General features: G+C 36.0%; 1 long non-coding RNA gene across 3 annotated transcripts in view; it reads right to left on the bottom strand.

The window, feature by feature from the left end:
- The window catches only part of LOC110479152 (uncharacterized), a 72,545-nt gene extending 61,659 nt beyond the window's left edge, over window positions 1-10,886 (bottom strand). The window contains exon 1 of one of the 3 annotated variants that reach the window (XR_002466874.2): window positions 10,549-10,886. This is a non-coding gene — a long non-coding RNA (uncharacterized LOC110479152). The remainder of the gene's footprint in view (window positions 1-10,548) is intronic. The other 2 variants (XR_002466872.2, XR_002466873.2) reach the window with 2 other exon arrangements.
- Between the last annotated feature and the right edge of the window lie 4,095 nt (window positions 10,887-14,981).

Here is a 14,981-nt window from a genome sequence, read left to right as displayed (position 1 = left end):
CTTATTATTGTAGTCTTAGAACCCTGCTTCAGGGCAAGGGATTAGTTTAAACCACTGCCAAACCACTGAGTTTTTACTGTTCCCTCCTTTGGCACTGAGCATATGAAGCTGGGAGGGAGCATGATCAGGACACCTGATCTGAGCTGGCCATAAGGCTATTCCATACTATAGAATGTTTTGTCCAGTATTTAAACTGGGGGGAGTCAGCTGGGAGCTGCTGATCTTAAGCTTAGCAGTCTTAAGCTGTGCCAGGAGAAATTTAGGCTAGACGTTGAAAAACAATTCTCTACTTAAATCATGGTTAAGCACTGGAATGGGCTGCCCAGGGAGGTGGTAGAGTCACTGTCTCTGGAAGTGTTTAAAAACAGAATGGATGTGGCACTCAGTGCCATGGTTTAGTTGATAAGGGGGTTTTAGGTCATAGGTTGGATTTGACAGTCTCAAGGGTCTTTTCCAACCTGTGATGCTATGGCTTGGGAACAGTCTGGACATCAGTCAGCAGATGGTGAGCACTGTATTGTGCATCACTTCTTTCTCTTGACTTTTATTCCTCTTTCTCTTTTCTTTACTACTACTATTATCATTAGTATTGGTATTATATTGTATTTTATTTTAATTGTTAAATTGTTTTAATCTTAACACTCAATAGGAGTACAAATATGGCACAGTAAGTTCTTCTCCTCCAGTAGAAATGACAGCATGTGTGTGAGTTTTCTTGCAGGGTTTCAAGCTCCTTTTTTTCAAGTTTTGAAGTAAGTGGCAGATTAGTTTTGATTATCCTTTAAAGAATTTTCAGGATTGAACAAGTCATTCACACAGTAGTACAGCAGTCCTTCTGACAGCTGCTTTTTAACAACTGGGTATCTCCCATCTGGGTCACAGCAAATCTTCCATATTGGTACCTCTTAGCACTTCGGGTGCACAGACACCGGGAACAACTCATGGCTCTTTTGGCCCTTGTTGAGTACAGAAGGACATCCACTGCCTTTAAATGCTTACAGTTCAGAGCAAGAAACAATAGGCAAGATAAACAAATAGAAGAGGCTAACAAAATGGTACAGTGGGCCTGGTACATATGAAACAGTCAACAGTAACAGAAACATTAAAAATATGTTTTTCTAAAGGACTTGGTGATATCAAAGAACACCTCTGGATGGTGCCAAGGGACCAGTGCTGTCGTATACAGAATTCAGGGCCAAAAAAAAGGGTAAAGGGAGAAAGGTAAAGGGAGAACAATCAGATGTTATTAAACCTGTGTCTTTGTTTGAGGTATTGTAGCAGCACTCTCCATCTTCCATTCTACTAAATAACCTGATTTATACTTTGTATTCCTTCAGTCATTCCCACACAGGTACAAGTTCTTATATATTGAGAACCAAATCTTCTCTGTATTGGTTTTTAGTATTATTCAAAACTCATTCAAGATATCTATACAAACAAGCACCACAAAGAAAACAGAATTAAATAATCGTCCCTAGCAGCTGTGTTTCACATATACACAGAATTGTTTAACGTGATAACCCTATTGATCAAAACAGAAACTTATCTGAGCATTAAAAGATGTTACTGGAATTTCAAAGACATTCCTAATCCAGATGTACATTTTCTACATTTTTAGGCTTCAGTATTAAAGATGGTAAGAAAGAACACTCCTGTGGGTTTTTTTAGCAGCAGACATTAATTTTATATTATTTTCCTTTAAAAGCATCCCTCAATTTTGTTCAAATTTTAAAGAAAAACTGACTACTCCTAAAAGAACAGCATATTCCAACCTAAAAGATAAGAATCTGACATTGTTACAGGGAAAAACACACCTCAAATGAAAGGCTGCTAATTCATTTGACCTGGAAGAATTCCTGCTTCAAGATGTTCGCAGGCAAGGGAATATAAATTTGCATCTGCTACATACAGAACAGGCTTGGAAGGTTATCCACATTATTTCAAGGGCTAGATAGAAAGTTCTAAATCCTTGGCTGTCTCTGAAGAACACCTTTGTGTTTCAAAGGAACTAGTAGTCTCATTTAAGTCATCCATACATTTTGGAGTTTAGATCAGGCACCTAACTATTTTCTCTTCTGATATCTTTTGAGACTGACTCAGCTTTTAGCATATCTAAGGGATGGAGATGATAGCCAAAGATTGTGGGCACAAACAGTGGTCATCCTTGCGTGCCATCAACCACAGAGAGGCCAGCACCAGAGTTATTCTACTGTCTCTGTGCTGCTAGATGCTGCTTATGCTGGGGTGCTCCACCTGTACCTTTAGGATGCCATCTACTCTGGGGTGAAGCAGTAAAGACTGTATAGGACACATGTTCTCTCAGGCTTAGTCTTGCTCACTTGATCATAACATCTTTTACATGGAGCCAAAACAAATGGTGCTTATACATGACCTAAACCAGTGGGCTCTCAGTGGATGACATGGGTTCGTATTTGCTATAGCATTACAAAATATTAAGAAGATATTGCGCTATGTCATTATTATTCAGTGCATGCCAGAAAGTGCAAATGGTATTTTTGAAAAGCCTCCAGAAAAAGTTAATCTAGCTCTGTAGTTTTGCAGTGTAAAGAATAGTCACTTTCCAGCCAGTCAGAAATCTAATTACAGCTCACTGCAGAGACAAATGAATTTATCTGCAGTCTCAGTTTGCAGTGCAGGCACACACATGCACAATGAAGTGCATGATGAATGATGATGAATACATGATCCCTTCTATATTCCTTTCTCAAAGCATGGGATTTCATATCTGTTCAAAGCACAAAAGAAAGGATAAGCAATCATCAGTCATTTTTAACAAGAGAAGTTTAGCAAAAGTAAGCAAACAAAATCTGTCTTCAGTTTATGCTACCTGTAAAAGAAAATCAAATGTTGAGCTTTTGAGGGAAAGCAATGAGAAAAATCAACTCTTAGGTACAAAAAACCTAAACCAAAACATAACAAAAAATCACCTCTTATTTAAAACCAAAACCAAAACCAAAACCAAAACCAAAACCAAAAACAAAAACAAAAACAAAAACAAAAAACCCAAACAACAACAAACAAAAAAAAAACAAGAAAAGGGAACCAAAATAAAATAAATTTTAAAAAAACCCTCCACACTTTGACTGAGTCATTTTGGAATGGTAAAAATGGAAAAATAAATAAAGGAGACAATCACTGTGTTTTCCATGAACCAGACACCTAAACAAAATAACCTGTTAGTTCCTAAGACACCTCTCCCTATGTTTGAGAAGAATGTCCTAAAGATATCAGAATGGTCCTTATGAGTATGGGTGGAGTGACATCTCTGCCCAGAGACTTCACCACTGTGAGCATTCTAGCATATAGGCATACTGCCTTACAGTAGGCTTACTCCTCACTTGGTAGCAGTCAGTGCCTTCTGACTGAAGTGTTTTGACAGGTAGGAGGATACCATGGCACAAAGCCATAGTACCAGCGCTGAAGAGAGAGGGCAGAAGCTTTGCCAAAATATACTCCCTCAAAGGTAACTGCTTACTGTAATCACACATCATTTATTGAGTATGAAAGACAGTCTGATACAGGCAGGGTGCAATGACCTTGCAATTCATTTCACTTTTCTTTGTCACAGACAAGGCACAGCTGGGTCAGACTGAGGTTCTTACCCAGTATCTGACCAATGTGTGCTTTTTTTTCCCCCCTGCCTAACATTAGTTTTCTTTATAGAGACCAATTAGGAGAAATTCCTTTTCAGAAGTTAGCAGGTCAGATAGAGTGCAGGTGTTTACACTGACCCAACTCAACTACTCCCTGCTGAATCTGTCCAGAGCACTATCCAGCATGTCAGTGGTCTCCAGACACCACATGGACCTTGCTGACCTTGCCTGTGCTTGCCCAGAGTGGAAGGCCACCAGGACATCTCCCAGAGCTGCTCCAAATACTGCTTGTCCTTGCATGTCCTTGCATGATGCATTTATCAGCCTGGTCTGGGAGAAAAATAGCATTGAGGTTTTCTTCAGATAGCATTTCAGGAACATCTTAGTGCATCAGTCTGAGTTTCTCATTATTGGAATGTACAGGCTTTATTAAATATATCTGTGCAGTTTCATGTATCACATGGTTTTCCTGAGTTTTAACAGATTCATTAGTTTTGTGACAAACAACATTACTATCGATAAGATATTTATACAGAGAAAGATGGAGCACACATAAAAAATATTAACCTTCTTAGGCAGCTCCATGTTTTAGGTGCTGCGCAGTATCTGAGTTCTTCTCTTATCTCCAGGTCCTTTTCTTTAAGTAATTAGGGTATTTTGTTGACATTAAAAGGCTTGAAGGCTTGAATATCTTAGAAAGTTTAAAGGTATACATTCACCTCCTTTCATTACACTCAAATTCCCATTATTCTCATAGCATACAAACTATGCCATACTCCCTAGAAACTTGACTGATTTCATTAAACTCTAGACAACCAGGATAAACATATTGTTGACACATTAGCAGATAAGAGAATGTGGACAAATTTTGGCAGGTGACCATCTAGTGACATGATAAATGTGCTGATTTCAAGAAATGTTCCATAAACCAGCATGCATGTGCTGTCTTTTTTTTAATGCATAGCACACATTGCATAAATGGGACAGTTAAGAGATATGTTCTCATAAAATAGATACACTGTAGGTAGTAAACATGGATTTATTTTGTTAATGGGTTTACTTGCAGAAAGTCACTTACTCTTAATGCACATAGTTGCTGAGAATCAGAATGTGTATTCATTCAGTAGGATCTAAGTTCTCCTGTGGCAAATACCCCTTTGTTCCATCTACACTGTAATATTTTTTTCTTTATTTCTCCTAATTAATATACAGAGAGTGGTCACTATTATTTTCCCAAGAAAACCACATATTACTTCATTTTGGCTGATCAGATCTTCTCCATTTGTTACTCTTTTCTCTTTGTGTTTTATAGACCACCAATGTGTTTTACATGTGCTTGCCTGATCTCTTCTCTGAAGTCAAAAAATTTCATAGTGCAAAATGCAGACCAAGAATTTTTCCTCTTAAATGAAATGAAAGCAAAATATTCACCTCTTTTATACTTTTATAGTACTTTTATAAAGCAGAGGGTAGGAGAAGGATTTAGGATTCTCTCTGATAAAAAAAAAGAAAAAAAACTATAGAGAGTACTAAAAGTCCTGAATACAGCCACAGAAGGCAAACGCATACAAGGTAAGAAAAAATGTTGTGTATGCCCCCAGTATTTTCAACATTTACTCCCAGACACTTGGGATACTGTTAAATAGTAACACCTTATGATGTTTTTACAAGAGCAAAAGGAGACAATATGCAGTACTAGTAGAGCCATCCAAGCCGTTATGAATTCCCACTGATCTGGGATCCAACCACTTTAAGAAAGGGTTCTCACATCACTATACATCATGGCAGAACTCAGCCTATAGGGTACTTCATAACACTTAAAGTCATGCAAAGAGATATCAAGGAGCTGGAAAAACAAATTCAAATTGATATAATATGGCTGGGGAAAATCAGCTCATGAAACGCAAATCTACCATTAGTTTTTTGAATTCCTGTTATTCTGGGAATTATAATGTAAGAGTTTTCTTCATAACTTTTAGGCCATAATTTAAGGAAGTCTTGATTTTTACTATTTGCACAACAATAAAATGTATCAAGTTTTCCCATAGTGGCAAATGAGAAAATGATGAAGCTGATCTCCAAACTGAACTTTATTATCAACAAACTAAATTTACTACTGAATTTACTTCTGGTGTAAATGTCCAGAAGTATAGTCCATTTCAACTCTTAGACTTCTTCTTAGAGAAAAACTCACTAAAAATTCAACTTCTAGCTGTCTTCTGGTGAACCAACTTACCAATTTCATCAGTGAAGCCTTAGGCTCTAGCACTTCTCTTCATCTCTCTTTCTGCTGATACATAGTAGACTTTCTGGAATGTATGTTGTGAATTCATATGAAGCTGGCTCGCTAATAGCTCCCAAAAAAATGGAATTCCTACAAATTTTTTAATAATAGAAATACATTTCTTTTAATTTGTCATCTTCAAGGATTTATATGCTTTCTTGCTGATACTGTTGGAGTTTCCTGTTGCTGCAGCTCATTTTTCTTGCCACAGAAAATAAATGTACTGTGCATAATTCCCAGTATTTTGTGGGTGTTTTCCAGATTCCACTCTGAAATGGACTGTCCCCACCCAAAATACTGCTCAGTCAACAGCAGCAAATGCAAATCAACAAGAAAATGTTACAACACACTGCTTGAACATTAAGATCTCTTTTCTTCCCTATTTTCAGGGAAAATGAGTGTTTGCTATCAGGCATTCAGAAATTTAACAGACTTTTCAACTTATTAAATTATTTTTCTTGCAAATAGAGCATAAGATTAAAAGAAAAAAGGTCTAAGCCTATTGAGTTATATTATATATAAAAAAAAAACATGCTTAACATTCCCTCTGTGCACAATTTTTTTTTGGTCTTTTTCATTTTAATTATAATTTATAAACTGGGGGTTCACAATCCAGCTGCTATAATGGGATATCCATTCCAGAGCAGCACTTGAATGAACAGCAGTCCAGCTGCAGCAGAAGATGTTACTGTTTTTTCCAGCTGGTCACAAATCTGACAATGGCACAGGCTGCAGAACAATGCAGGCACAGCATCAGTTACTGGAATAAAGGAAGGGAAAAGAATCACAAAGGAGGTTAAAAATTGATGGCAAAAAACTCTGCAAAAATTTTTCTTATTGAAATCCAAATTTAGCATAACTAAACAGTTCTGATAAATCATGGGTGGCGCATACTACATCACCATGGAGCATAGAATGGTATGATGCTATTCTCCAGGCATTTTTCAATAATTTTACTAACTATTCTCTTTTGCAGAGTTATTTTCTACCTGTGGGTTTACATTGCATAAAAAACCTTCCAAGAAACAGGCTGGATTTTTCCCTAGAGCTCTTTTCCAACACATTAGATTCCTATAAGTACATGGGCGGGAGGTCAGCTATCACTTTTGGCCTGGCTTTCAGTCATACTAATGGCATCAGATTCATCCCAAAAGAGTAGAGAAGGGAATCTGATGTCCAGAGAAGTGAGGGAGAGAATGAGCTGCTGGATAATCATTGTGTCTTTACACATCATGTATCCAGACCACAACATAAATTCAATCAGAGTAGGGGAAAATGCACTGGGAGTGTCTCAAGATGATTATCAACATTACTAATTACCAGCATAATCTCTGAGTCTATTGCATTTCTATTTTTTTCACTGAAAAGATACTCTACTTCTGACAGCTCTTCTACAGCCAGCCATTTTGCTTAGTTCTCTTTGTACCATCATCTCTGAAAATAACAGAAAATAAGGACAAAGGAAAGACAGAAGCAAGGAAACAACAATTCTAGCAAAATAATCTGTAAAATAGCATCAGGAGTAAAAGGAAAAAAATACTCATTCTACAGAGTAGAATGATGGTAGGTAGGAAGGGAGGATCACCATATTGTCCTAGGTTCTGTTAAGAATTTTTCCCTCTACCTTTAAACTTTCCTATTAGTCTTCTTCAAGAATGGAAATGAAAACCAAAAATTGTAAGTTTTAAAATTCATCTGTGCATATTGTCAGATAGGAGACAGATTAACATAAGGCACTGTGATGAACCAGAAATTTCTTGAGGTCCATTCCAACTTCATTTCTTACAATCCCATGATAAGGCAGAATGTTATCAGAGACAGATACCAAACTGAGAAAAGTAACTGAACATGCTGAACAAATGTGGAAGACAAGATCATTCTTTAAAGAATTCTTAAGAAAATACTGTGCAGGATTTATATTGTGACAGAATGATCTAAGTGATTTTGGTTTACATTTCAGGATTACTATTTGCTTCACGTGAACTGGAACACTTGTTTCTGTTGGATGCTTCCCTTTTAGACAAATCCCCTGTGGCTTCTTTTCTAGATATAAATAAAATTGAAAAAAAATATGTGGAGTGTGGATGAAGGAGGAAAAACAACAGATCCAGACTCCCTGGTACCATTCAGTGGCAGAAGATGCCAAACATAATAAGTAAGTTTTACAACAAGCATTACCAAATAGTCACCTTTCTCATGAAAACTCTGAGGCAAGGAAAAAAAATGACTGTTTAATTCTGTCTCTTGATAAGCATTTTTCAAGAATCCATAAAATGTGGTTATTTACAATGTAATGAAAGAAATCAGATGTTCTTGCATTTAGCGCTAGTCTAAAACTGAGCATACCCAGCAGTAGGATACCCTAGTTGTGTAGGTCTAGCATTAAGACATGGCATCTTTCCACCTAGAATGCAGAAAGAGACCCAATCTGGTCCCTATTCTGAGGCCACATACATACAGGTCATTCATGCAAAACATGTCCAAAATACTGTACAGTGTCTCTTGAAAGAGTAGGTTCTTATTGGGAAGTAGGAAGAGTAGGTTCTCTATTAGGAAGTTTTCTTATTATCTGCCTAAAACTTTCCCATATGCAAGTAAGATTTTACTTCTTGCGACACTGTGAGGGAAATATAAGATTTTTTTTATCATCACTTTTCTTTACACCATCCTTTAAAACTTCTTATATATTATATTAGTATCACATCTTTCATTGCTTCCTCAGTTTTTCCTCAGAGACAATTTAATTTTTTTATTATTTTTGTTGCTGTTCCTTGAAGTACTTTTAATTAATGTAGATATTTTTGCTGTCCTCTGCAGACACAAAATATTCTTGGCCTGGGGCTTAAACATTACATTAAAAAAAAAAAAATCTGTTTCTCATGTCTTTTGTAAAATGCTGCTGTTATTAACCCCATAATGAAAGTACAGATGATATCTTGTTTTCTTATGATTAGTGTTTTGCATTTATGTGTTTCATATTTTCTTTCTGACTGATTCTTTTTTGAAAATTTTAGCAGACAATTTTCAAGTTCTTACATTTAAGAATTTAATAATTTTTCAGTTTTTCACTTGTCTATAGAGTATAAAATTATTAAGCCTGGACCTGTTTCATCAGCTAAATCACGTTTGAAGGACTAGCCAAGACCTGTGCTATCAGCTTTATATCTTGGTATTTTGGCTGTGAAGTGTTGAATATTCCTTTTTGATATAGCTTGTTGTCTGTCTGTTGTGATAGATGGATGGGATGACCTCTTTCTACCAGTTTCAGATAGATCTTCTGGGAAGCAGTTGTGCGTTTGAGAATGCATATTATGGTAATTGCTCATAGCTATCAAGGGAAATGGTTTTTCTAAAGACAAAAACTACTTGGCTTTGATTCAGTAGGTTTGTATTTTTTCAATATTGCAAGTTATTTTTCACCCCTTTTTTCATTTGTATATTTCTCATCTTCTGGGATGGACAATGTGAGAAGTATTTTTTACCTGTCTAAGGGCTGCACAGATTTTATTCTGTTTTTTTTAGTACATCTTTGTGGCTTTTGTTACCCACTTTGTAAAAAAGGACAAAGACAGGCTCCAGTCACATTATTTTCACAGTAAGTTTTAGTGTGCATAGTTCTCTGCCAGTGCAGCTACTTGATCAATATAGAGAAATGGTAAACCCTGTACAGCGGAGGTTGGAATTTACCAGCAGAGGGAGTACACCTAGCGTCACATGTAGAACAAAATATACTCTGATTTCACAATTTTGGACCATAGATTATACAGGAAAGTCTGAAAATACAAAATATAATAGTGTGAGTGGCAGCCTTCAAGTATGTTCTGAATATAAACTGTAATACCAAGTGTAGTGTAACAGAGGTGCTCTCTGTTAGAAAAGCAAGTTGATGTACCTTAAATTACTGAATTAATGAAGTAACCTGCTGCTTATGCCAGCTTTGACATGTCTGATAGAAATGAAAGCCAACACATTGTTTTCCTTTGAGAAAGAATAATACAAAATCCTTTGACTGAGACCAATGAATTTTTCCAGAAGTAACATTCTCATCTAAAATAATAGGTTCCATGACAACATAAAGACTTAGCAAAAGGAAATATATTGTGGGCAATAGCTTAGAGCTGTTACAGGAGAATAAAAAGGTCACTAATCCAAGATAACATATTTTTCATTTTTATACTCCAGTTAAAATATAGTATGGGAGTGATGGTTTATGTTCAGGATCTCTTAAGAGAAGTGACTTTGAAACAACATTTATTCTCCAAACCAGAAAACCCATAATGCATTCTTATTATTCTGAAGTCATAATTACAAAGTCACTAACATTTTTCATTTGATTTTATTTTAATATTCTGATACTTGGATCTAATAAGTAGCACAATATCAGCATTTAAGTATACTATCTATCAGAACATCAGAGATGACTATAATTTCCTATATTTTAAAACACTTAAGTAAAAATGTATGAGATTCTAAAAAAATTGAAGTAATTTATCCCATGTAATATTCAGGTTACACTGATAATGATCTTAGCTCAGCATACATAGGTTGTTTAGATCATATAGTAAGATGTATTACATATTTTTAAATTCTACCTTGAATCCCACATTGTATATGCAAAAAAAAAAAAAAAAAAAAAGCAAATTATCATACCTTTATACACATCCCTGTGTTCTCATTGGCAGCTTTCACAGCACCTCCTGAATGCTCTAGCTGTATCTTCAGTATGCCATAAATACAGGTGCAAGAATTCACAGATCACCATTCCTCTTCAATCCCCATCCACTTATTTGTGCCCAGTGAGAGGATGGAGGGGGCCATGCTACATCATTTCTTAGAGCCCAGACAGGAGCCAGTGCTGAGCACAGGTAGGATCCAGTTCTTTGTGAGATGCTCAGCCTTCCTCATCTTTTCTCCATGAACTATCAGTGCCTGGACTTGACAACCTGTATCAGGTTGCAGAGCACGGCAAATATCTGTCGTCATAGGTTCCTGCTGCCTGAACACCTGTGCAGAAGCACTAGTGCCAGAAGGGCACTTACATTTCTTCCAGTTCTCTCAGTCAACAAAATTTCCACAGACAGCGTTGCCTCTGAACAAGCCCTGATAGAGCAGAAGCCTGCTGCAAGAGAAGTATGTGCCAGAATTGCTTTTTCAGCCTTTCCTTGATGAATAAGCACATAGAAATCACCCTGGAACATGGTTGGGTCAATGACAGTAAATACTGGGGCACATACCAGTATCAGAAAATTAAGTAATAATACCTACCAGATATCTACCCCTGTTAATGTGCTGTCAGGGACCAGAGCGATGGTGAGGACCACACAGATTGTCCTGAAGTCTCTTCCTGGATGATCCACCCACAGGAACCAGCACTGTCCCCTGAGGGGGCAAGACCATGTCCTGCAGCTGCATGGACTGTGCTTCATCCTCTTCTGCTCCATGTAACCAATGCTATTTTCTGGGCAGGAGATAGGACTTCTCTTCTCCAGACAACATAGAGAAGGCACTGCTTACTCTGGTTGTAGCTCCTGCTGCACCAAGAGTCCCAAGTGGAACTTTACCTTGATGGAGACAGGCCCCTTCCCAGCAGATGCCTGCTGCCAGCATGGCAGTCTGCACTTTTATGAACTCTCTGGAGTGTTTAAGTTAAAGTCAAAGAAACTAAAGTTCAATCCACACAGGTGTACATGTACAATCCTTTTGATATCACTAGAAAACAAGTACTTGGAAGACCTTGGGTATGTTAAGTAAATTTTTAGATAAAAATAGCATGAAACCAATGTCACTGCATGTCTATGCAAATCAGAGTTGTATACATTGCCTTTCTAAGTATACTACTGACTTTTAGCCAAACATAGGATCAGAGCAACAATCACAACAAAAAAAGCTATAATCTTATCCCAACCACCAAAAAAAATGTACTCCACAATTAATATAGGGTAAATCTTCCAAATTTCAACAATCATATCATTTGTATTTTAAAACTTGAAGACTAATTAACCTTATAAATATTTAAGTTGGTATTGCTGGGGGGTGACACTACACCACATTAATGTCTAAGTCTTTCTGAAAATTTCAACAACTATGTCTAGATCCAGATTTTAGTAGTAAGCTATATCTATTTAGTTATTAAAGATCTAAAGGTACTGCAAATGAAAAATAGTTCAATCATTAGGTATGCAATATTAAATATTCTCTAAACAAGAATCTTGATTCTTGACAATTGTTCTAAAACTATGTTTTCTTCACCTCTACTCACATGTGCTATTCATTACTTGTGTGCTATACAAGAACTATATGATACTTTTAGCCCTGTGTTTTTGTCACCAAGTGCAAGTGCCAAGTTGTTTTCAGACCACCTGAGATAAAATCAGTCAGGCTTTTTGGAGTCCAAACCCAGCTGCATCCTTTCTGGCCAGCCAAAATAATTTCTAACTGTGCCTCTCAGCTGTCTGGTTCAGCCAGCAATAACCTCCCATCAGAGAGGCCAAAAAAAAAAAAAAAACCAAAAAAAAAAAAAAACCAAACAAAAAATAAACCACACCAAAAAAAAAAAAAACCAAAAACAAAAAACACACCCAGAGCCCAAGCACATCTTCTGCTAACATAGAAGAAACTGAAGCAAATTTAAGCTGAGCCAGGTGACACATTTGCCCAGGGCAGGTACTGCTTCCAACCCATGCCTTGAACTACTGGTTGCTACCAAGTGATTCCCAGCATGTGGATCTTGTTTGATCATTCACTTGATAACTAACAAAAGTGATCAATCTCACTGGCACAGCAGGCAGGTCCACTGAGGCCAGAGACAGCTCCCCAGTGAGCAGCTGGGGAATCAGCTTTGTACCAGCAACAGATCTCAACATCTCTTGAAGAAAAAAGGCTTCAAAACAGCAAATATTTTGTAGAAATGCAGATGGTCTGTGAAGAGGAAGGTGCATATGTTTCTTGGAAGAACGTATTCCTTCAAGGATTTCAAATTCATTAGTAATTAGTTCCATGGACTGGTTGTTTTTGTTGTTCTGGAGAAATCAGCATGTCAGCTGTTTCAGATCTATATTCCTAGAATCAGGCAAGAAGTGGGAGGCTGCTCTTCCTTCTTCCATTTTAATCTTAGAACTGCAAAAAAGAGGAACTGAGACATCAGTCCTCTACCTTTATATTATTGTGCCAGTACACTAGCAACAGTAGGAAGACAACTTAGTGATCTTCAGGATAAGCTTTTTTATTGTTGTTTTAATTAAATATTTTGATTTTTCTCAAATATTTATGTTGGTTTCTCTTTTCACTGATATATATATATAAAATACACAGTCATAGATATACATGGATAGACATAATTATATTTTGTATACCAAAAGAGTATATATTTAGAGAGTGTGTACATATATAGTACTCAAATGAGAGAATATATAGAGAATATATATAGTATCTATACATCACAAATACAGACTATACACTATATATAAATACGTTATCTATATGCAGTGATATATATTTACCTCCACACACTTTTACTCTCTATGTATTGATTCATAGTAGATTTTTCTATGTGGATATGCATACTTTTGTAAAAAATTTAAGATTAAAGCTAAAAAAGCTAAAATGTACCTTGTGTTAAAGTGGACATCTATCTCAGCTACCCAAGGAAAGGACCAAAGGTAAGGTGAGACTTTCTATAAGTTTCCCGTATGGTCGTTTAAAAGAGGTACAAGAGGTAGTGGGGGATGATCTAGAGTAAATTGGGATTTCTCTTTGAAGGTGTGTATCTCCTAACTAAAAGGGGAACATAAAAGTGAGGATACTTACATTAAAGGAAATTCAATATTGTACTTAAAAACATGTAAGCAGAACATTATCTCTTTATCTGAAGACATTAAAAAAATGTATCTGTCTTTATCTGAAAGTGAAATAAATCTAAGATAGAATGAGTTTCCTTATGGTGGTGCCAGGTTTTTTAAAGATTGAAGTTAAAATAATGCAACTATGCTATTCTGGAATAGTCATGCTGAATTATTTCTAAGCAGATTCATTGATTTCATTAATTATCTTACAGCCAAATCATATTTGTAATTTCTATTATTGAAATGAGATGCTTGATGCCCTGTTTATTTGATATATGCAACACCAAATTAATCAATGCAAATAAACTATACTATAGGATGAAATGTAAAATAGATAAATAGATTATTAGAAAAAAACATACCCTCTCTGTAGCTAAATTTGTAGTTTATGCAGGTCAAGCATTTTAAAAAATCCCTTCAAAGATATCAGTTTAATTTCAACGGTTTATTACTTAACTTCCCACCTCTTCATCAATGGATTCCTCCTAACTTACTACTTCACTGAGCTCTTGAAGCTGTTTTCTTATGAAGAAATTTGAAAATGTGTTTATTAACTTATTTAGAAACTATGTTGATCACTTTCTCAACACTCTTGAGAGATTAATCTTTTTTTTCTTAGTCTATCTTTAGCATCTGTTATCACTTGAATTAAAAGCTTGACGGAAATAGATTTTTCAAAGCTCAAATTTATGCCTCCAGAGGATAAAATTAGTCACAGCAGAGTGAAATAAAATTTGTCAAAGGAGAATTATGTAGCAAAGCCAAATTTTTGCTTAACATGTCTGAAAATATCTTAAAGAAAAGTAAATATATGTATGACCTCTAGTAGCAACCGTGCCAGATTCTTTTTCATTGCTGTTTTGCAAGCTTTCCTATTCCTCAATGGGAAAGCCACAATCAACATTAAATTGATAAAATAATTGTTATAAGAGCCAGAGATATTGCTATTTGGTGGAAATGAATTATGTTAGAAGTTTTCAATTTTTCATACTTATCTTTTGCCTGGTTTGGCTATAATGTAGACAGATGCCCAAGTCTGTTTATAGCAAAATTGTAAATGATGCAAATTACAGAACCATTTGGGCTGTGAAACTTGAAATAAAGCAAATTCTGGTTCATGCATATCCATTGTGAAATTTTCAATGAAAAATTGCTTTCAAATCCCTTTGTCTTATATGTCCACAAAGCAGAAAAAATAAAAAAATTTTGTGGATTGAAGACTATACTTTGAAAAAAATGACT

The sequence above is a fragment of the Lonchura striata genome, chromosome Z (genome assembly GCF_046129695.1).
Source record: "Lonchura striata isolate bLonStr1 chromosome Z, bLonStr1.mat, whole genome shotgun sequence".
Classification (NCBI taxonomy): domain Eukaryota; kingdom Metazoa; phylum Chordata; class Aves; order Passeriformes; family Estrildidae; genus Lonchura; species Lonchura striata.
The sequence above is the reverse complement of the archived record's forward strand: the minus strand, read 5'-3'. Positions and strand labels throughout refer to the sequence as shown.